Raw genomic sequence first — 21,144 nt, 5'->3', positions numbered from 1 at the left:
GGGCTGCTGCACCTCCACACTCACCGGTTTTCCACTCCCCTCAAAGTCCAGGCTGATACGAGACCAGCGTCACTGTCCAACTCTGCCAAACATGTGTCTCCATTCCCATTTGGAGGGTGTGTCTGGAATCCTTGTTTACAAGGTGTAGAGGTGGAAGACCATCCCAGAGCCCCATGGCCCTGTACATCTGACTGCAGTTAGCTGGAAGATGGGTAAAGCAATGAATGGCTTTTTTTTCTAAAGCTGTTGCCCTCCCAGCCTGGGCTACAAGCAGTCAGTGCTTGAATCTTCCTCCCTACCCCCACCCCAATCAGGCCTTTAGGGCACTAAGTTGGAAAGGAGCCTGGACGTCAGAGTCAAACAGGCCTGGGCTCTACTGTGGTTTTACCTTACTGTGTCATCTTGGGTGGGTTAGGATACTGTACAGGTGATGTGTCCTCACGGTGTCACACCTAAGGCACCTGGTGTTTTGTCTTCATGCATGTTCTTTAGAAACTCACGTGGAGGGGGGTTTTCCATCTGGGCTGGGCCAGGCCACTTAATGGGCATGTTGCTGGTGGGCTGGCCAGTTCTGAGAAGATCTGGCAGGTGACTGCGGTAGGTCAGCCATTCAAGGCTACTACTGGAGAGTTTGGGAAATACCTTAGGTGCTCTATGCATGTCCACAGGCAGGTCTGTAACTTTTGAGGTGTCCGGCAAAGGCAGGTATCTGGCAAATCTGTGAATGGATGAGTGAACAGATGAGGTCCTAGGTGAGGGCAAGAGCCCAGCAACACAATTCCCCAGTCACACCTGCTCTTTGGAAGGTTCCAGCAAGGCTGTGGAGAGGACCCAAGAGCCTGTGACTGCCACCTCCCAGTAGACCCCAAGGACCTCCAGCCTCTGCTCTCCCCTCAAGGGTCCTGTCGCTCCGTTGGTGGCCATTAGCTGTGGGGGCCAGAGCTGTTCTCCACTCTACCTCCCAGGGCCTGTATCAGCCGATGACGGTTCCTGCGGCTTGTAATGTTCCTGCTGATCTGCTTCACTCACTACCTGTCACTTCTGATGAACTTTCCCAAAAGTCAGCCCAGAACTCCTTAAGGGCAGGGGCAGCCTGTTGTGGTAGTTCCAGCACCCTGTACCAAGCAGGTTCTTAGTAAATGCTGGCTTTTGAGTGGCCCCTTTCTGAAATAAATTCCTTGTTCTCAAATATATCCTGGATCTGGTCCCCTTGGGTCCAATCAGAGCTTGAACCAGACAGCAGTGACTGACCACCTCAACTCTCAAGAGTTTCTGGTTTATTTGGAGGCTCTACCCCACGTTACCCTAGTAAGGCTGGGAACTCTTGCCTTTCTTTTATCTTAAAGGAAGTTAATCCCAGCATATGTGAAAGATGGACCATCCACCCCAATGCCTCAAGTCCTGGGCTTCATTTCTCCATTTCTCCCAGGGGACCCTGGGAGTCTACATGCAAACAGTGATACTAGAAAGTTAACTTCCGGAAATCCCCTTGATAGGCCAGTTCGTCCCCCACTCTCTCTCCATGTGATTTTTTTTTTCAAAAAGTAACTTTTGTAGTTTTTTTTTCCTTATCACCAATACATACCCAATGTGGAAAATTGAGAAAAAGCAGGTATGTAAAAAGAATAAAATGCTTCGCCATAATCTCACTCTGCAGACAACCGACAATGGCAAAAACCGCAATTAATTTTGCACCAACCTAGTGCTAGGATTTCAGTACACAGCCTTCCAGGCCTACATTTAGGTTTGTTTGAAACAGGAACACGCGGTTTAACCGCCAAACTGCGTCCGCCCCCCCTTAAGGCTAATCCCACCATCCTGACCCTCCTTGGGAGGTCCCGAAATGACCCCGGTTCCAGGTGTAAGGGTAACGAAATGCACACGTTTTTGAGGGAAGGAGGGGAGGAAACGACCTGGTGGCGCAGGTCTGTGCGGCCGAGGGGGTTCGCTGGGCTGGTGGAGGGTCGTGGCGTGGCCTAGGGGGTCCCTGGGCGAGGGAGGCGGGGCGCGGCGAGGTGGGGGCGACTGGGTGGTGCAGGCCTGCGCACGCGCGCGGCCGTGGGCGGGACGGGCGGCCAGGTGGCTTCGCCGCCAGGTGGCAGGCGTGCGCCGCGCCCGCAGGTTCCAGCCCCGACCCGGGCGCTCAGGGCGGACCAGGGTCGGGTCGGGTGGGGTGTGCGGTGGCGGCTCCGCTCCTGGCTGCTCCGCTCTGGGTGCCAGGGCGCGGGTAGCTGCCCCGGGGTTCTGCCCACCGGGGAGGAAAGCCACGGGCACTGAGCGCCTCCTGAGAGCCAGCCCTGATGTGAACTCATTTTATCTGCCACGACCCAGAAGGTGGGCGCAATTTTCCCATGTTCCAGGTGTGAAAAGTGAGGCTTAGGGAGCTAGGCAGTTGCTCAAGGGGACACAGCAGTGACGGCTCTGGGACGAAGCCCTGGTGTCCAGACGCGATGGCCTCTTCCCTTATTCCCCGCGGGTACGGCGCGCCGCCGGCCTGCGGCCTGCGGGGAGGTGGTCGGGTGGCCGCCCGGGCTCCTCCTCGGGCCCCTGAGGATTTCCGGCCGGGACCCCGAGGAGGGCCCTGTGGCCTTCCGGCATCCGTGGTCACGACTCCAGCCCCACACGGCCTCCCGCTGGTCCCTGCGAGTGCCCAAGACGGGGCCGTCCTCCCGTCTCCTCCCTTCTCTCCCCGCCCCCGGCGTCTCCCGCGGAGGGCGCTGCAGGCGGCCTAGTTGGGATGAGGGCGGGCGGGCGGCCCACAAGCAGGGGCCTGTTTCCTGACTCGTTTGACCCTGGCTGTCCCCGCGGAGGCCCCCGGCAGACCCAGCAAGGTCATCTAGGGCGAAATTCCAGTCTGAGCCCTGAGCAGTGACTTAAGTTTTCCCGATAAGGCTCAAGAAGGGACACAGAGTGTCCTGCCCACACCCTCACTCTGTCAGCACCTCCGCTCTGGTGAAGCCTCTGCTGCAGACAGCCCGGCTCGAGAAGAGACAAAGATAGACTCGGGACAGATAAGGACAGAGACAGCCAGGGAGAGAGGGGCAAGGAGCTCAGAGGTGAAGATGGGGCCGCGCCGATGGGGAGGCAGCGGGCCTGCGGCCGCTGAGATGGGAAGTGGGCCTTGGAGCGGGCTTGCCGAGCCTACGACCGGGGCTGGGATGTTGGAGTAAGACGCCGCCATGGGATCTGGAAAAGAAGGGGTTTTTGGCATAGTAGAAAAATGGATTGGGCTGGCAGCTTGAAGGTCACAGCCCTGTACCTCTGGGCCTGGTCTCGTGTGTGCACCTGGGACCAGTGGGTGAGGGGTGATGTAGAGTCAATGAGGGACGCGCTCGCTGAGTCTCCAGGAGGCAGGAGTGGAGAGGGCGAAGTGGGGAGGGTAGGACCTGTATACCTACGGTGGAGGGGGCAGGCGGGGGACACATGCTGCTGGGCCAAGACTACTGAGTCTCTCTTGCCTGCTGGAGGTCCCCGGCTCAGGACTTATTCCATGCACATTCTGATAAAATATTTGTGCCCAACACTAACTGTTTGGCTTGGCAAATAAGCAAAGCCATAAAGTCATAGCTGGCTTGTAGGCTCCCAGTCACCATGTGCAGCTGAGTCACAACCACTTCCCCCACCCCCTGAGGAGCTAGCGCCTATGCTCATGCCTGCACTCAGACACATATCCACACAGGTACCCACAGATGCCACGTGCCACTGAGTCATAGCTACCTCCTCAGCACGTGCCTGCATGCACTTGCACACAGGTCCCCACAGATGCCATATACACCTGAGTGTGAGTCATCATCACCACTGAACCCGGAGGGAGGACACCCAGAGTATGTTCTGCCATCCCTGCTTAGAGAGAACCACATATATACATATACAGATATGTGCCCACCGCACATCCTGTTGTACCTGCTGCATCATACCAGCAGATCAATAAATGTTTGTGGAATGAATAAATGAGTAAACAAATGAATGAACTAACAAGTGAAAACGTGAGTGACAATCACACTGCGTGGATACTGGGTAAAATTGGTTGGGGCAGCCCTGCAGGGTGGGTCCCAAGCTCTGTGTCCAGAGGGAGTTGTCTTGCTCCAAATATAGTCTCTGTGGGCTGGCAAGGAGCCAGGGCTGCCTCCCAGACCCTGACTTCACTGGGCCAGAGGCCCAACCTCTGAGGAGTTGAAGAAAATTAACAGAGAAGAGGCCCTTGCTTTCTGTAGCCAGGGCTGAGCTGTGAGATGAGTTGGTGGGGGAATGTGTACTCTGGAAATATCACTTACTCAGAGACTTGAGATGTAGGACAGAGTGCTCTGCTGAAGGGCCCAGAGAAGACTGGTTCTGGATTGGGCTTCTTGGGAACTCTGCCCCAAATGTGCAGAATGTGCAAGAGGCCTGGTCCCACTTGAGATCTGGGGCAAACACAGTGCCTGCGCTGAGCTGGTGATTGCAAAACTGAGGCCCCCTATTAGGCAGTTTTTTGTCTAGGCCTGCCCTTCTGGGCTGGGCTTGTTCCCAGACCTGCTTCCCTGTCTCTCCCTTGAATCTTCTTTTCTGAAGCCCCTGTGCCTCTGCCCTAATTCATCATCTGGAATATTTTAATATTACCCCAACTGGTCTTCTTGCCTTTAGACAGTAAGTATCTTGCTCATAGCTGTCAGAGTTATTTTTCTAAAATACAGATCCAACTATATAACTTTCCTGTTCAAAATCCTTCCATAGCTTCCCACTTTTCAGCATTAAAGTTGGATGGCCTCAGCCCTGTGATGAGATCCTTCATGACCTGACTCCACTCTACCTGGAGGTTATGAAAGGAGGTTATCCATCCACATGTGGATGGATAGTTGTTGGTTACATGGATCGATGGATGATGGGTGGACTCTAGGATAATGGACGCTTATAGGGATGAACGGACTAGTGGACTGATCTGTAGACAGATGATTAGAAGTATAAGTGATCAGCCAAGCACAGTGGCTCATACCTGTAATCCCAGCACTTTGGGAGGCCGAGGTAGGTGGATCACCTGAGGTCAGGAGTTTGAGACCAGCCTGATCAACATGGTGAAACCCCCTGTCTTTACTAAAAATACAAAATTAGCCAGGCATGGTGGTGCATGCCTATAATCCCACTTACTCAGGAGGCTGAGGCAGGAGAATCGCTTGAACCCGGGAGGCGGAGGTTGCAGTGAGCTGAGATTGAGCCATTGTATGCCAGCCTGGGCAACAAGAGTGAAACTCTGTCTCAAAAAAAAAAAAAAAAAAAAGGGAAAAAAAATGAAGTATAAATGATTAGGAGGGCATGTGGGGATGGAGAGATGGGTGGATGGATGGTTGGAAGGACACTGCTCAAGTCAAGGTTGTTTTTGTTGCAAGGAACAAAGAAAACTCCAGTGTTTTTAAGAATGAGGGGTACAATTGTGAGAATACAATGGACAACCTTGCAGAGAGCACTGACATTCAGGCCTTGTGAGATTGGAACTGGAAAGTCAGGAACAGTGGCTCTTCTCTCCATCTCCCGAGGACCTCAAGGTTCCTCTCTTTCCCACATTTCTCTGTACTCATTCCTGTCTCAGCAGTCTCCCTCTGCTCGATTTTCCTCCTCATGGTCTACTCTCAGCCACTCTTACTCATTCCTTCCACAAGTTTTTACCAAGTGCTTATTTATGTGACTCTTTGTACCTCAACAAAGCTCCTACGTGTTGAAAAATAGCAAGCAAAACAAAGTTGCTGCATTTATGAAGCATACTTTCTAATGAGGAGAGAGAGAGAGTAGGCAGTTATATGTGAGCTGACGTTAAATGCTATGGGAAAAATAAAGCAGGGAGCAGTTTGGGGAGGGGTTGGGTTTCTGCTGCATGTAGGATACTCAGAGAGGGTGTCCCTGATATGGTCATATTTGAGCAGAAATCTGAAGAAATTGAGGGAGTGAGCCGTGAAGATATCTGGGGGAAGAATGCTCTAGGAAGAGGGCATGGCAAGTGCAGTGGTCCTGAGGTGGGAACTCTGTGGCACTGTGTGAGGAACATCAGTAAGGATGGTGTGGCTGATGTTGTGTGAACATGGGGAGGATAGTGGAAGATGAGGTCAGACGGGTAGCAGGACAGATCATGAAGTGTGTTACAAGCCATTGTGAGGACTTAGACTTTTACTGTAAGAAGGAGGGGAGGCATTGGAGGATATTGAACAGAGAAATGACATGATCTTAGATTTTAAAAAGGACCTCTCTGGCTACTGTGATGAGAATAGACTGAAAGGGACAAGGCGGGAAAGGGAGACAAACAGGGAGACCACTTAGGAGGCGACTGCAGAAATCCAGGTGAGAGATGTTGGTAGTTTGGACCAGGGTGGCAGTGGTGAGGGCAGTGATAAGTGGTCCAGTTTAGGATTGATTTGGAAGGTAATCAGGATTTGCTGATGGATGGGATATGGTGAGGTGGCCCTGCTCCAATCAGCTGTGGACAGGGAGGATATGTGGTATAGTGTGGTCATCTAGCTCCACCCTCCAGCAGAGGCAGCTTGACGTTTGTCTTGGATAATGAGGGCTAAATGCAGGGTTGCAGAGTCATGCCCGCAGCACAGTTGTTTCTGTCTGAGCTATAAGGTCACTCTAAATCCCACTCTTTCAAAGCAGACATATTCAGCAGGCTTCATTGAAAACTGCTTACCATTGTTAGGATAGAACTGGAGCTTGAAGTGACCTGACTTCTCAGTGATACCAAACATTCATACTCTCCAAGGAAGAGAATGAAGGAAGAGAATGTTTATGACTGGCTAAGTCTGTCACCATTCAGTACAGACAACCTCCTTTGGGCAGAGTTTTATGGCAAGCTATTGAAGTTATATATGTACACATATGTGTGACAGATCTATATCTATAGAATATATCATATCTCAATGTAATACTTAAGCTACTATGTGTGTGTGTGTGTATATATATATATATATTAAGATTATACACATACAAACACAGTTGCCTTTAGTTGAGGAACCCAAGAACCTGCCCCTTGTCCAGTCAGGGTTGCTGCCCAGAGAAATAGAACTGATTTCACTTAATACACATGATATGATCCTGAAACTTTAAGCAGAAAGAAATGTTTATGTCCATTTTCCTTAGAAAGGGGAGGTGGGTGTGGTGGGTACCAGAGCTTAGATATTCTTTTGTGTCATAAATGAGTTGTGAAGATAGTGAGTAGATGTTTGTAACATAAATAAAGAAATATTTAGAATGATGACTATTTAGGCTGATGATAGACTAGATTACATGAGATTAGATAGATAGGCACAGGTGGCTGGACAAATGCGAACGTGGATTGTTGATAGCTAGTTCTCTGTGAGCCAGGAAGCAGGCTCTCACCAGACACCAGATCTGCTAGTGCCTTGATCTTGAACTTTCCAACCTTCAGAACGGCAAGAAATACATTTCTGTTGTTTATAAGCCACCCAGTCTGTGGATGTCCTGTTATAGCAGCTCAGACTGACTAAGACAGATGGTTGAATTGCACTGAGAAATGGACAGTTGGATGATGGCTGTTTAGATTGGTAGATGTGTGAATTTTAGGTTACTGGACGGACAGCAAATGGAGGGATGAAAGGCTTGATACCTTAGAGAAGTGGTGCCTCAAAGTCACTTGGAAACTTTGTTATACACACACTGCTGGACTCTACTTCCAGAGTTTTTGATTTGATAGATCTGTGGTGGGGCCTCAGAGTTTGCATTTCCAACTAGTTTCTAGGTAATGCTGATACTCCCAGTCTAGAGGCCATCCTCTGAGAACCACTGCCCTGTGGTATGCCTGGGAGTGTCCTATGCCAGTAGAGCCAACATGGTATTGCCAAGCTGGAATGGAGGCATCTGGGGACCCTGGACTTAGAGATACCATCCAGCAGGGCTCCAGGCATCCTGTCACTGGCAATGGGCTCAATGTCCACAATAGGCCTAGAGGCCCATGGCTCTTCTCCCAGGGATGTAGCACCCTTGTTTAGGACATCACGGCCCACCATGGTCTGTCCGATCATCTCTAACTCCTGCCATCCTCAACTAGGGTTGAATAGGGTCCATAAGGTACATGTACTTGGCCATCCAAGGGTGCTGGCCTTGGCTGTGGGGCATATAGAGCACTCAGAGGCAGTGCCACAGCCAGCCTAGTGCCCAGGAGCCAGCTTCAAAGGATTGGAGATGTTCCCTCTGAGCCCTACCCTGCTGAGGGGCCCTGGCAAGCCCTCCTGCTTTGTCAAAAACACTTTTATGTTTGTTGTCCCTGTTTTCTCAGGCATTGTCAGTCTCTCATCTGAACAAGATTCTGCTTATCAACATTTAAACATGTTTGAATCTCACTTACCTTAAAAAACAACAAAAGCCCCTTTCTTCGACTCCTTGTCTTACTGCAGCTACTGCCCCACCCTCCTCTCACCCACAGTCAAACGTCTCCAGAGCACTGTCTCTTTCCTCACACCTCACGCGCCTCCTGTCCGTGACAGTCTGGCCTCTCCCTGCTTCACTTCACCGAAACAGCACTCCCTAAAACACTGGTGAGGTGACCTTCAGGACACTAAATCCAAAGTGCATTTTACATTCTCCTCTTTTTTTTAGATTTTCCAGCAGCATCCGAACATTCTCTTCCTTCTTGAAACACTCTTCTCCATTCATTGCAAGGCACAATATGCTTATGGTTCTTCCTATATCTTCGGCTGCTCTTTCTCTGTTCACCCTCTATTCCAGGTTTTTCCTCCTTTACCTGGCCATTGAACATTAGTGTCCTTAAGGCACAGGCTGGGCTCTTTTCTTACTTAATACTCTTCCTTCTTGGCAGTTTTATCCATGTCCTTACCTACCATCTACTTTTCTCCCTCCCAAATAAGTATCTTCAGCTTATTCCTCTCTGGATATCCAAGTGCTCAGCCTCTTCACTGGGACAGCTCAAAGGCGCCTCAGCCTCTAACTAAGGCCAAACAGGATATTTTCCCTCCTCAACCCAACCCTGGTCATCCTTTGGTGTTCACCATCTCAGGGAAAGATACCACCATCCATTCAGCTGGGCAACTCGGAAACCTAGCAGGCCCTTTGACACCTGTGTCCCTCAGCCTTCATGGCCAGACCATCACCAGTATCTCTCCATCTTACTTCCTAAATATGTCTCCAGTCTATAGTTTTTGTCATCTTCACCATCCCATCCTAGTCCAAACCATCTCTTCCCTGAAACATCACAGTTGCATCTGAGGTGGTCTCTCCACTGCCCCTCTTGTGTCCCTCCAACCCATTCTCCATGTTGCAGCCACTCTGCATGTGGGTTCCCTCTCACAGCTCGGAGATGGGGAGATGAATCGCCTGGGGGTAGGCCCTGCTCAGGGTCATGGCAGGGGCTGGGCCTCAGGCTTCCCTGCACCACTCTTAGCCAGGGCCCTTTCCAGGACAGGAAGGCAGGCCCACACGTACGCTGGAGGCCCCACTAGACACACAGCTCAGCCCGGCCTCCAGGGAATGGAGAAGAGGCTTTGAAATTTGCAGTATCAAGTTTCAGAAAACACAGGGTCAGGGTCAGCAGAGCAGCTGGTAGTGGGGAAGGCCAGGCCCAGCTAATTTCCTGTCAGAAGGGCCCAGAGGCTCCAGCCCCTCTCTGGGCTGGCCACAGGGGAGGAGATGCCGGGAATGGTTCACATTCTTCTGGCTGAGGCTGCACTGAACCTCGGGGGACCTGTGGGGAGTGAGGAGGTGGATCTGCTGAGGCCAGAGTTGGGGGCTTTCCGTAGGGACCAGGCATCTGTTGTTCAACTCTTAGGCTTGGATGAGGCCAGGGACTGCAGAGGAGATGCAAAAAGACCATTGCAGCTGTGAGAGCTGTAGGATAAATAAGCCTAACTTCACGTTTTACAGATGAGGAAATAGGCTCAGACAGGGCCAGATCCTCACCAGGATCCTGCAGAGTATCTCATTCTAAGCCCTGAGCTCTCTGTTTCTAATTGCCCAGGTCTGGATTTCCTGGAAGGCCCAGCTATGGCTGAGCTGTGTGACAGTGGGGACGTGCTGAACTGGGCTGGGCCTGGGCTTCTCCTGCTCACCTACAGACTAGGAGATGCACTTCTTAGGTGCTCTAGCTGTGGGGTGGGTGGCCACGGTGTGGAGTGGGTATGAGAGGGCTAAGTTAGCTGTGGGGCCATTCCGCCTCTCCTTGGAGGGCCCAAGGTCATTCTACCCACAAAGAGAACTTTTTGTCCTGGTCCATTGTCTAAGAGAGTGAGGCAGTCCTGGCTTTGAATGGCCCTGTAAGTGGCCTGGCCAGGCTGGGTGTGACATAGAGGTCAGAGGTCCCCTGGATTCTTAATTCTCTGGTGCCAAGACTGGCCTGGTTGACCTGTTGGGACTGGGGAGAAGAGCACAGGATGTAGTCAGACAAGCCTGGGTTCAAATCCCAGTTCCATCAGGCACTGCTCTGTGGCCTTGGACAAGGTCATTTAACCTCTTGAAATCATGGACTCCTCAGCTGTTAAAATGGGGAGGGGCTACTTAACTTCTTTCTCTAAGCCAAGAAGATGTGTGATTGGTGTGTGTGTGTGTGACTTGGGGAACCCCTCCCAGATTCAGGAAGTGCTGCACATACCCTCTCTACCAGCTGACTCCTCCCCAAGGAAGCATATGCCTGCTGCTGAAGTCAGCACCAGGGCCTGGGTGCCCCCAGCCTGGTTATCCTTTCTTTACGCCTGGCACTTGACTCTGAGACTGGGGCCATTCTTAGATGTCCCAGCCATCAACCTGACAGTCTTTAACTGCTCCCTCTCCCTTTATCCCCTCTGTCCCCATCAGTTAGGCTCTACATCCTACAGATACCACCTCAGGCATGTCTCTGGAGCTCCCATGTCTATCCAGCCCAACTGCCTTCTCAGGTTGGGATAATTACAGCAGCTGCTCACTGGCCTGCCTTCCTCCCAGTCCCCCTTTGCCATCCTCACCAGGGAGATCTTTCTAAAATACACATCACAAACCTGACTTAACTTCTTTTCCTTGCTCCTCCTGATTTCACCTTTGCCCAGTGATCTTATTCTTTAATACTCAGCCGAAATGTCATGTACTCATGTCTCTTACCCCAAGGCTGGGCTATGAGCTCCTCCTATCTTTCTGCAGGCTCCTACTTGCTCTCACCCTATCATAGCTCTGGTTACACCAGAAATCATATCTTGGATAGTAGCTTATTTTACTTGGGGTCCAAAGTATCCAGGAGCAGGCATTAACACAGAAGAAGCATCAATAAATGTATGTTGAATGAATGAAAATGGACAGACAAATGCATGGGAAGATGGACACACTGGTTTTGGGTGACCAGCTCATTCATAATAGGTTCCATCATACAGCTGTGAGGGGAGAGACTGAGATTTGGGAGAACATGTGCAAGGTCAGGGCTTACCCTGACACCTTACAAACTAAAATGCTGGGCAGGTAAATGATTTCCAGCTGCCCCCCAACTGGTGAGTCTCAGCCTCCCAGTGTACCTCCTGTTCAGGTGAAGGCTAGTGACGGAGCCATGGTAGACAAGCCCTGTCCCCACCTGCTAAATTCAGCTGCCCTCAGGAAATATGGTGTTCAGAGATGACAGAGTTGATATGGTTTGGCTGTGTCCCCACCCAAATCTCATCTTGAATTGTAGTTCCCATAATGCCCACATGTCATGGGAGGGACCCAGTGAGAGGTAATTGAATCATGGGGGCAGTTACCCTCATGCTGTTCTTGGGATCGTGAGTTCTCACGAGATCTGATGGTTTTACAAGGGGCTTTTCCCCCTTTTGCTCAGCACTTCTTCTTGCTGCCGCCATGTGAAGAAGGACATGTTTGCTTTCCCTTCCACCATCATTGTAAGTTTCCTGAGGCCTCTCCAGCCATGCTGAACTGTGAGTCAATTAACCCTGTTTCCTTTATAAATTACCCACCCTTGGGTATATCTTTATTAGCAGCGTGAGAATGGACTAATACAAGAGAGGTCACCAAAAACGGGTGGAATCCAGGCAGTGGGTGGGCCTGTGTCAGAAAGAGTCTGCATGTGTAAGTGCCAATAACACTAGGGTGTGTATATGTGAGAACATGTATGCCCTTGTTTGTGTTGCATGTGTGTGCACAGGATTATATGTTTGCATGTGTGAGTGTCCCTCTTGGCCTTGCAGCAGCTGCCTCTGCATATCACATTGCACCTCTGCCCCTCTGTCTCACTCTTATTTCTCCCTAGGCCATCCCTTATCCAATTTGCTTGTTCTGAGCTCCTGCCCCCTGTACACAGCTGTTGTACGAATACAGTGCAATTGCACGAATCACTGTGGTTCATTATATAGCCCTATTAGTTTCCTATTGCTATTGTAATAATTACTACAAATTTAGCAGCTTAAAACAATACAGATTTATTCTTAGTATTCTGGAGGCCAGAAGTCCAGAATGGGTGTTACTGGGCTAAAATCAAGGTGTTGGCAGGGCTATGTTCATTTCTGGAACTCTGAAGGAGAATCCATTTTCTTCCTTTTACTAGCTTCCAGAGGTTGCCACATTCTTGGCTCACGTCTGTCCTCCTTCCATCTTCAAAATCAGAAATGGCTCATTAAGTCTTTCTCCTATTGAGTTTCCTGTTGGGTCTTTCTCTGACATTTGCTTCTGCCTCCCACTTCTACTTATAAGGACCCTTGTGATGACATTGGACTGATCCAGGATAATGTCTTGGTCAGCAACCTTAATTTCATCTGCAACCTTAATTTTTGCCATGTAAGATGACATATTCACAAGTTCCAGGGATTACAACATGGACATCTTCAGGGAAGGGGGGTGGGGATTGTTCTGCTTACAACAAATAGTCTGTGTCTACTTTAGGTTGTGAGTTCTTTGGGGGCTGAGCTGTACTGTGTTCATCCAGAGATTCCTTGGGATCCATTCAGTGCCCAGTATGCACCAGATGTTTGTAATTTATTCAACATATTTGTTCCTTCCTTCCCTCTCTCTTTCACAGCGGTCCACCCCCATCATGGTCTGATAGCCCTCCCAACCTCTCTGGCCTCCCTGCCCATTGTCCCTCACAGGTGCTTCCCTTAGAAAGGAATGGTTCTATATCTGAAAATCAGCTTAGGTTTGAGAACTATTGACTAAAGAGGTGGCCAGCTCTCTAAGAGGAAGGACTTTGCAGAATTGCAGCAAGTGTATGTCACAATGATTCCTTCATTTTTCCCCCCAAAGAGACCTATGGCCATTTAGGTGATCATTCACTAGAGAAATGGGGATAACAAGACATTTTGAGTAGTAGATGCAGAGTTTGAGTTGACATTAACACTTGGAGCTCAAAGCATCATCATGGCCCCCCTTTAAGAGGCCTTTTGGGCTGGGCGCGGTGGCTCAAGCCTGTAATCCCCGCACTTTGGGAGGCTGAGACGGGCGGATCATGAGGTCAGGAGATCGAGACCATCCTGGCTAACACGGTGAAACCCCGTCTCTACTAAAAAATACAAAAAATTAGCCGGGCGTGGTGGTGGGCGCCTGTAGTCCCAGCTACTCTGGAGGCTGAGGCAGGAGAATGGCGTGAACCCGGGAGGCGGAGCTTGCAGTGAGCTGAGATCCGGCCACTGCACTCCAGCCTGGGCGACAGAGGGAGACTCCATCTCAAAAAAAAAAAAAAAAAAAAGAGGCCTTTTGGAGATCACTGTGATGTGATATGGCAGAAGAGCCTAGGGGCCTTTGAATGTCCAGTGTGTCAGCAACAGAGACCAATGCTGAGCCCCTGAAATGGCACTATTCCTTGAGACCAACACATCATTTGGGGCAAGTCAACTGCATCAGGCCCTTTCCATTCTGGAAGGGCCAATGGTTCATCTCTACAGGGATAGAGACTTATTCTGGGCATGGGTGTGCCTTTCCTCACCACAGAGCCTTAGTTAGCATCACTTTCCAGGGACATACAGAATACCTGATCCAAAGGCATGGAATTCCACACAGCACAGCACTTAACTGGGGGACACTATGATGGCAAGGGTCCTATGGAACTATGGTTTGTGGCTGCTGCAGGGCACTTGGGATTCTTCGTGCTCAGAAACCAGCAGACAAGAAGAGTCATCATACTGGCAGGGATAACTGACCCTGATCAACAGGAAGGGGCAAGGCTGCTCCTGCATAATGAGGGCAGGAGGAATGTGTGTAGAGCCCATGGGATCCACTGGGCACCTCCAGGCAGCCCCACTGTAATTGTGAAAGGATGTGCAGCAACCCTGAGAAGGGTTTGATTATTTAGCATTTATCGCCTTCCCTCCCCTCCCGCTCACCCCCGGAATGAAGGTTTGGCTCACACCACCAGGTAAACCACCAGCATCTGAGGAAGTTGTTGAGGGTGGGGGGAATTCGGAATAGATAGTGGAAGAGGGAGAGAATGAAGGCCAGTTATGGCTCCAAGATTAACTTCACTGGTAGGGGCCATAGTTGGTCCCACAGACCTCCTGCATTCTTCTGAGTTCCCCTTGGGAATAGAGGCCCAAGGGAAATGGGGAGGAACTTCTCCCTGAACCTGGTGGAGAGTAAAGATCTGTGTGGCACAAGGGGTAGACTGTGATGTTAACACTATAGTTGTAGTGTATTTTAGAGAGTTCAAATTATGACTCTTATTTTTTTATTTTTAGTTTTTTTGAGACAGAGTCTCGCTCTGTCACCCAGGCTGGAGTACAGTGGCATGAACTCAGCTCATTACAAACTCTGCCTCCTGGGTTCAAGTGATTCTTGTGCCTCACCCCCCCCAAGTAGCTGGGACTACAGGCATACACCACCACGCCTGGCTAATTTTTGTAATTTTGGCAGAGATGGGGTTTCACCATATTGACCAGGCTCTTTTCGAACTTGTGGCCTCAAGTGATCCACCTGCCTTGGCCTCCCAAAGTGCTGGGATTACAGACACAAGCCACCATGCCAGACCATTTGAGCTCTGAATTTTCCTTGATATGATTTGTCCATTAGTATTTGTTGTTGTTGTTTTTATTTTTGAGACAGAGTCTCGCTGTGTTGCCCAGGCTGGAATACAGTGGTGTGATCATGGTTCATTGCAACCTCAACCTCCTGGGCTCAATTGATCCTCCAGCCTTAGCCTCCCAAGAAGCTGGGACAACAGGTACATGCCACCATGCCTGCCTAGTTTTTATATTTTTTGTAGAGATGGCGCTTTGCCATGTTGCCCAGGCTGGTCTTGAACCTCTGGGCTCAAGTGATCTATCTGCTTCGGCCTCCCAAATTGCTGGGATTACAGGCGTGAGCCACTGCACCTGGCCCATTAGTTTAAATATATTCATGAGATAGACCATAATATGTAGCTGGCTGGAGTCTCAGAAAACCTTGGCATGCCTTAATATTTGAGAATCCCATTTCATTTCTTATTAATCTCTTGAGAGCAAAGAAAATCCTATAAATCCTGTCAGAGAATGTCAAGAGTTTGGACCCATGTTTTAGATAGTGGTGACTGTCCTAGTGGCTTTTAAATAGCCATCCGGCACCCGCCATTTAGAATATTTATTTTTGCTCTCAGAAGAGTTTTAGAAACAAGCAAGGGAAAGGAGCCAAACCATTTACAGATTCATGTAACCAAACCAAAATGAAACCAAGATAAAAGTGTTCACAAAAATGTTAACCCAGGAATGTAGAAAAAAATTAAATTATGCATGCATATATTAGTCAGGGTTCTCTAGAGGAACAGAACAGATATATATATAAAAGGCAGTTTAGTAAGTATTAACTCACGTGATCACAAGGTCCCACAACAGGCCATCTGCAAGCTGAGGAGCAAGGAGAGCCAGTCTGAGTCCCAAAGCTGAAGAACTTGGAGTCTGAGGTTCAAGGGCAGGAAGCATCCAGCACGGGAGAAAGATGTAGGCTGGGAGGCGAGGCCAGTCTCTCTTTTCACATTTTTCTGCCTGCTTTATATTCTATCTGTGCTGGCAGCTGATTAGATGGTGTCCACCCAGATTAAGGGTGGGTGTGCCTTCCCCAGCCCGCTGACTCAAATGTTAATCTCCTTTGGCAGCACCCTCACAGACACACCAAGGTTCAATACTTTGCATCCTTCAATCCAATCAGGTTGACACTCAGTATTAACCATCCCAACGCAGAAAGAAACAAAAGTAAATTTACCAGAGAAGACATGTCTTGCAGACAGAACATGGATTCTGGAGAAACCAGAGTACTCAATCCAGAAAGACACTTGTCTTTAAACCAAAAGATAAAAACCCTTTTATCATTCCAGGAGGACGTACAGTCCTTTATTAAAGGCGGCTTTATCACTAAACCAAATCCTGAATAAAGTTGATATAGGAGTTAAGAAGAAATTATTTAGGCATAGGGTAAGGAAGTCCTTAGTAAGGTTTTCCTTTTAATGAAAAGAAGCTTCCAAATAATTTTCTAACAAAGAGCAGCCTGTAAAATTGAGCTGCAGACATAGACAAGCAAGCTGCAAGTTTGCACGGGTGAATGCCAGCAGCTGTGCCAATAGGAAAAGGCTACTGGGACTAGGCATATCCAACATGACAGCTCCATCTTCTCTTCTCTTTGCCAGCCACGCATACCATAAGGAGCAGACAAGATGGCGCCAGTCAAGCAAAGACCTCATTTGCAAAATAAGATTAGGGTGGGGCAGTCATTCCCTGGACAGTATGTAATGTCACACCTGGTCCAACCAATCTTTGGGCCCTGTGTAATCAGGTATCACCTCCTCAAGCCTGTCTATAAAATCCAGTGCACTCCACTGTGGTCCAGGCTCTCTTGAAGGGCAGAGCTAGCTGTTCTCTTTCTTTTGCCTAGTAAACCTCTGCTCTTAAACTCACTCCTTGTGTATGTCCGTGTCCTTAATTTTCTTGGCACGAGGCAATGAACCTTGGGTATTACCCCAGACAACAACTCCGCTTCCAAGTCAAGAGCTTCTACCAAAAAGCGGGAGGCTTGGCCTGAGAGGAAATCCACCAGGGCAGAAAATGTGAGCCATAGAAACAGAGTGCTCAAAGGGTTCAGGTGAGTATTGTACACTAGTTCCAAGAATCATGAATTCCTTCTGATACTCTTTTTCAGGTCCTGCTTCTGGACACCATTTATGTCACCTTAAATAACAGAGAGGCTCTCTAAACGAAAATAATATTTATATAATAGGGCTGTATTAGTCTGTTCTTGCATTGCTATAAAGAAATACCTGATGCCAGGTGCGGTGGCTCATGCCTGGAATCCTAGCACTTTGGGAGGCCAAGGTGGGAGGATTGTTTGAGCCCATGAGTTCAAGACCATCTTGGGCAATATAGTGAGACCCTGTCTCCATAAAAAAATTAGCTGGGCATGGTGGAGCACACCTGTAATCCCAGCTACTCAGGAGGCTGAGCTGGGAGGATTGCTTGAGTCCTGGAGGTCAAGGCTGCAGTGAGCTGTCATTGCGCCACTGCACTACAGTCTGGGTGTCATAGCAAGACCCTGTCTAAAAAAAAAACAAAACAAACAAACTATAAGCGGTTGAACTAGTTCATGGTTTACAGGCTGTAGAGGAAGCATAGTGGCATCTGCTTCTGGGGAGGCCTCTGGAATCTTACAATCACGGTAGAAGACCAAGTGGGAACTTGCATGTCACATGGCCAGAGCAGGAGCAAGAGAGAGACGGGGAAGATGCTACACACTTTTAAACCTCAGGAGAACTTACTCACCATCATGAAAATAGAACCAAGTTGACGGTACTAAACCGTTCATGAGAAATCCACTCCCATGATCCAATCAACTCCCACCAGGCCCCACCTCCAACTGGGGATTACATTTCAACATGAGATTTGGGTGAGGACACACATCCAAACTACATCAAGGGCATTGCAATGGGAATACCTATATAACACATAGTAAGCTATGTGTGTATTCAGGGAGGTAAAGGACCACAAAGGTTTTTTAAAGGAAAAGTGAGGATCAATACATAATTGTTTTGAGATAATTATCCTGGCTACAAGGATCAATAACAAGGGTGACACTAATCCAAGGCTGGACAGGCAGTTGCTGGACAGATGCCTTCAAAGGAGTAATTTTTGTGTAAGGTTGCAATGGCCTTTGTGCAAGGTTGCAAGTTTTGCAGTTTTTTATGATAGTTTTTGTTATCAGGTATTTATGCATGAGTACTCTCTCTTCATAGCTTTTCCTGGCTCAATTTATCAGGCTTTTTTGTTTTGTTTTGTTTTGCTTTTTATAAACATAAGTGACTCCATTTTGATTCTGACAACTTTAACATTGACAACCATGAAAGATTTCTGACTGCAGTGACTGTCATTGACTGTTGGCCTCAGCTGGTATATTCTGAAATCTATTACTGTGTTTCCACCAAAACCATGCTTCCCATGAACTGCTCCTAGCCAATGATTGAGCATGGCAGGGATCCTAGGAAGGCCCATTCTTGGAATATGTGGGATTCCCCTGATGGCTCAAGGACTTCTTATCTGCCTTGCTGAACTTCCTTAGAACTGCACTGCAATCCAAGTCTTCTCCACTCAACTTTGCTTCCCTTTCTTTTTCAAAAGGATTATACCAGCATCATGGTCTCTTGGCTCTTCCAGCCTTCCATGAGTTCCTGCCTATCAGGCATCTGCTTCTCAGAGGACTGAGACACATTTCTGTTACTCCAAGAACAATTCTGTTACCAAGGACCAGTGTTGTGGTCCTTGGACCAGCAGCACTGGCCTCATTAGAAATGCAGAATGTCAAGCCCCACCCCAAACCTCTTGAATCAGAATCTCATTTTAACAAGATGATTCATATATGCATTATAATTTGAGAAGCACTGATTTAGATGATTTGGATTTTTCAGCAAATCCTTTAAATCTCAGTTTGGAAACTAAGTCCTTGCCAAGGTAAATATTTGGAATCACAAAGTAACAGATCATCTGTGTCCTGCATTTTTGTAAGTCAACGCCCAGCAAAGTTAAGGGACTGGTTCAAGGTCATAGATGAGATTAGAAGACAGCCAGCACTAGAAGCCAGGTCTCTTGCCACCCAGCATGGCTCTGCTGTGAGCAGGCTATTTGCTGTAAATATGTATTGTTTAGTGTGGTAGCAGTGGAAATAAGGCTAGTTGTGGTAGAGTACAAAATATATTTGTTCTTTGTTCTGGGTTCCTGGCACACAGTGTCTAAAACCCTAGAAATTTCTGAAGTGATAGTTTCTTTTAAAAGTTCCTAACACACCCCACCCTTTAGGAGTATCTTTTGTTATTCATAACTGCCCTTCGCAACACCTGAGTTTATGCTAACAAGGTGATTCAGGTGGGGTCCCTAGCTAGGTTAAGGATGCGTGCTGGTCGTCTGAAAGGCCAGACTAGTGAATAGAAGGTGGGAACTTTCAGCCACCCCCAACCTCGGGGGAGGGAGGGTAACTGGAGACTGGGTTGTAAAACCTCTTGAATAATGAGATAAGGAGTGCCTCTGGGTTGGTGAACACATCAGATGCTGGGCAGGTGGTGTGCTGCCTCCCTCCATACCGTGCATCTCTTCCCTGTGGCTGATCCTGAGGTTTATCGCTTAGAAATAAGCTGGTAAATGTAAGTAAAGTGTTTTTCTGAGTTATGTGATTTGTTCTGGCAAATTACTGAACCTGAGAAGGGGGTTGTGGAAACCTTCATATTTATAGCTGGTTGGTTAGAAGTTCTGGTGGCCCTTGGAACTTGCAACTAGTGTTTGAAGTGGGGGCAGTCTTAAAGACAGACCTGAACTTGTGGAGTCTGTGCTAAATCTGGAGAGTTAGTGTCAGACTTGAACTGGATTGTTGGATGTCCAGTTGATGTTGGAGAACTGGTATAGAAACATGATATGCATTTGTTTTATCAGAAGTGGCCTCTGAAAAAAACATATTAGTCCAAACTCAGATGTGCTGTAAGTATAAAATACACACTAGATTTTGAGGATTTAGTATGAACAAGGAATATATTTCATTAATTTTTTTGTATTGTTTACACATTAAAATATTTTTGATATATTGGAGTAAATATATGGTAAAAACAAATATATTAAAATTAATGTCATCTTTTTTTTAAACTTAAAGATACCTATGTGGCTTGCATTATATATGCTTGATGGTGCTGCTGTAAACCCTATCTCTTCATCAACACTGTTTTATTCACTGCTTAATTAATAGCTTTGGCTGGGATTGCTGAGGGCACTTCCCTGTTATCAACTTGGGATCTTTCAGAAATTCTTTATGGGATGATAGGGCTACTTAACAACTCTTATAAGAACCCCTGATTAAATACCTAAAAATGTCAGTTTCCCTTGAGAAGCAAATCTGCCATGTTATTAGCAGTTTAAGCTCTAGCTCCGGGGTGGAGACTAGTAGAGTGAAGGGGTTTGGGAGGTGGGAATAAAGGATTTGGGTCAAAGGGGTTGGGAAGTGACTTTATGCTATGTGCTCCTTTGAGTTTGCATCTTTCAAGAGCCCACATTAGAAGGGTTTTGTCACTGGGACCACAGAAGGAAGGGCCCTGTTAAGGCTCTTGCAGGCAGCCAAGCTCTGGTCTTTCTCCCTTGGAACTGTAAAGCAAAAAAGTATATGAGACAGGTCTCAATCAATTTAGAGATTTATTTTTCCAAGGTTAAGGATTGTGACCCAGGACACAGCCTCAGGAGGTCCTGAGAATACAAGCCCAAGGTGGTTGGGTTAAAGGCTCTTGTTTTTATATGTTTTAGGGAGACATAAGACATCAACCAATGCATGTGAAGTACAAATTGGTCTGGCCTGGAAAGGCGGAAGCTTATAGGTCACAGGTGGATTCAAAGATTTCTGATAGGCAATTGGTTGAAGGAGTTATTATCTAAAAGGCTGAAATTGAGAGTCTAGGTTAAGATAAGGGGTTGTAGAGACCTAGTTTCTTATGTAGACGAAGTCTCATAGGTGGCTGCCCTTAGAGGCAACAGATAGCAAATATTTCCTATTCAGACATTTAATAAAAGGCACTAGACTCTTAGCTAATCTCTTCAGGATCAGAAAAAGACCTGGGAAGGGAAAGGGATCCTCTATAGAATGTAAATCCCCCCAAGATACAGCTTTGCAGGGCCATTTCAAAATATGTAAAAGGAATGTATTTTGGGATTAAAAAAGCTTTGATTTCCTTTAGGGCTTACTATCTGTTATGTGATGCTATACTAGAGTCAGGTTGGAATTTGG

General features: G+C 48.0%; 2 long non-coding RNA genes across 4 annotated transcripts in view; one reads left to right on the top strand and one right to left on the bottom strand.

Annotated features, from left to right (window-relative positions):
* Positions 1 to 20: 20 nt before the first annotated feature.
* Positions 21 to 15,874, bottom strand: LOC107127320 (uncharacterized). 2 transcript variants are annotated; one of them, XR_010581199.2, is made up of 3 exons: positions 15,721 to 15,874; positions 643 to 718; positions 21 to 201 (listed from the first exon to the last, which is right to left on the bottom strand). It is a non-coding gene; the product is annotated as an uncharacterized lncRNA (long non-coding RNA). The 2 variants fall into 2 exon arrangements; XR_006692020.3 differs by lacking the exon at positions 15,721 to 15,874 and adding an exon at positions 1,914 to 2,005 and having other exon boundaries at positions 25 to 201.
* LOC102141068 (uncharacterized) overlaps positions 2,120 to 21,144 on the top strand; it is a 50,087-nt gene continuing 31,062 nt past the window's right edge. The window contains exon 1 of one of the 2 annotated variants that reach the window (XR_012423400.1): positions 2,120 to 2,334. This is a non-coding gene — a long non-coding RNA (uncharacterized lncRNA). Of the gene's footprint in view, positions 2,335 to 19,393; positions 19,526 to 21,144 lie in introns of those variants that run through there. The other variant, XR_012423399.1, reaches the window with a different exon arrangement.

Source organism: Macaca fascicularis, chromosome 14 (assembly GCF_037993035.2).
Source record: "Macaca fascicularis isolate 582-1 chromosome 14, T2T-MFA8v1.1".
In the NCBI taxonomy this organism is placed as follows: Eukaryota; Metazoa; Chordata; class Mammalia; order Primates; family Cercopithecidae; genus Macaca; species Macaca fascicularis.
The sequence above is the reverse complement of the archived record's forward strand: the minus strand, read 5'-3'. Positions and strand labels throughout refer to the sequence as shown.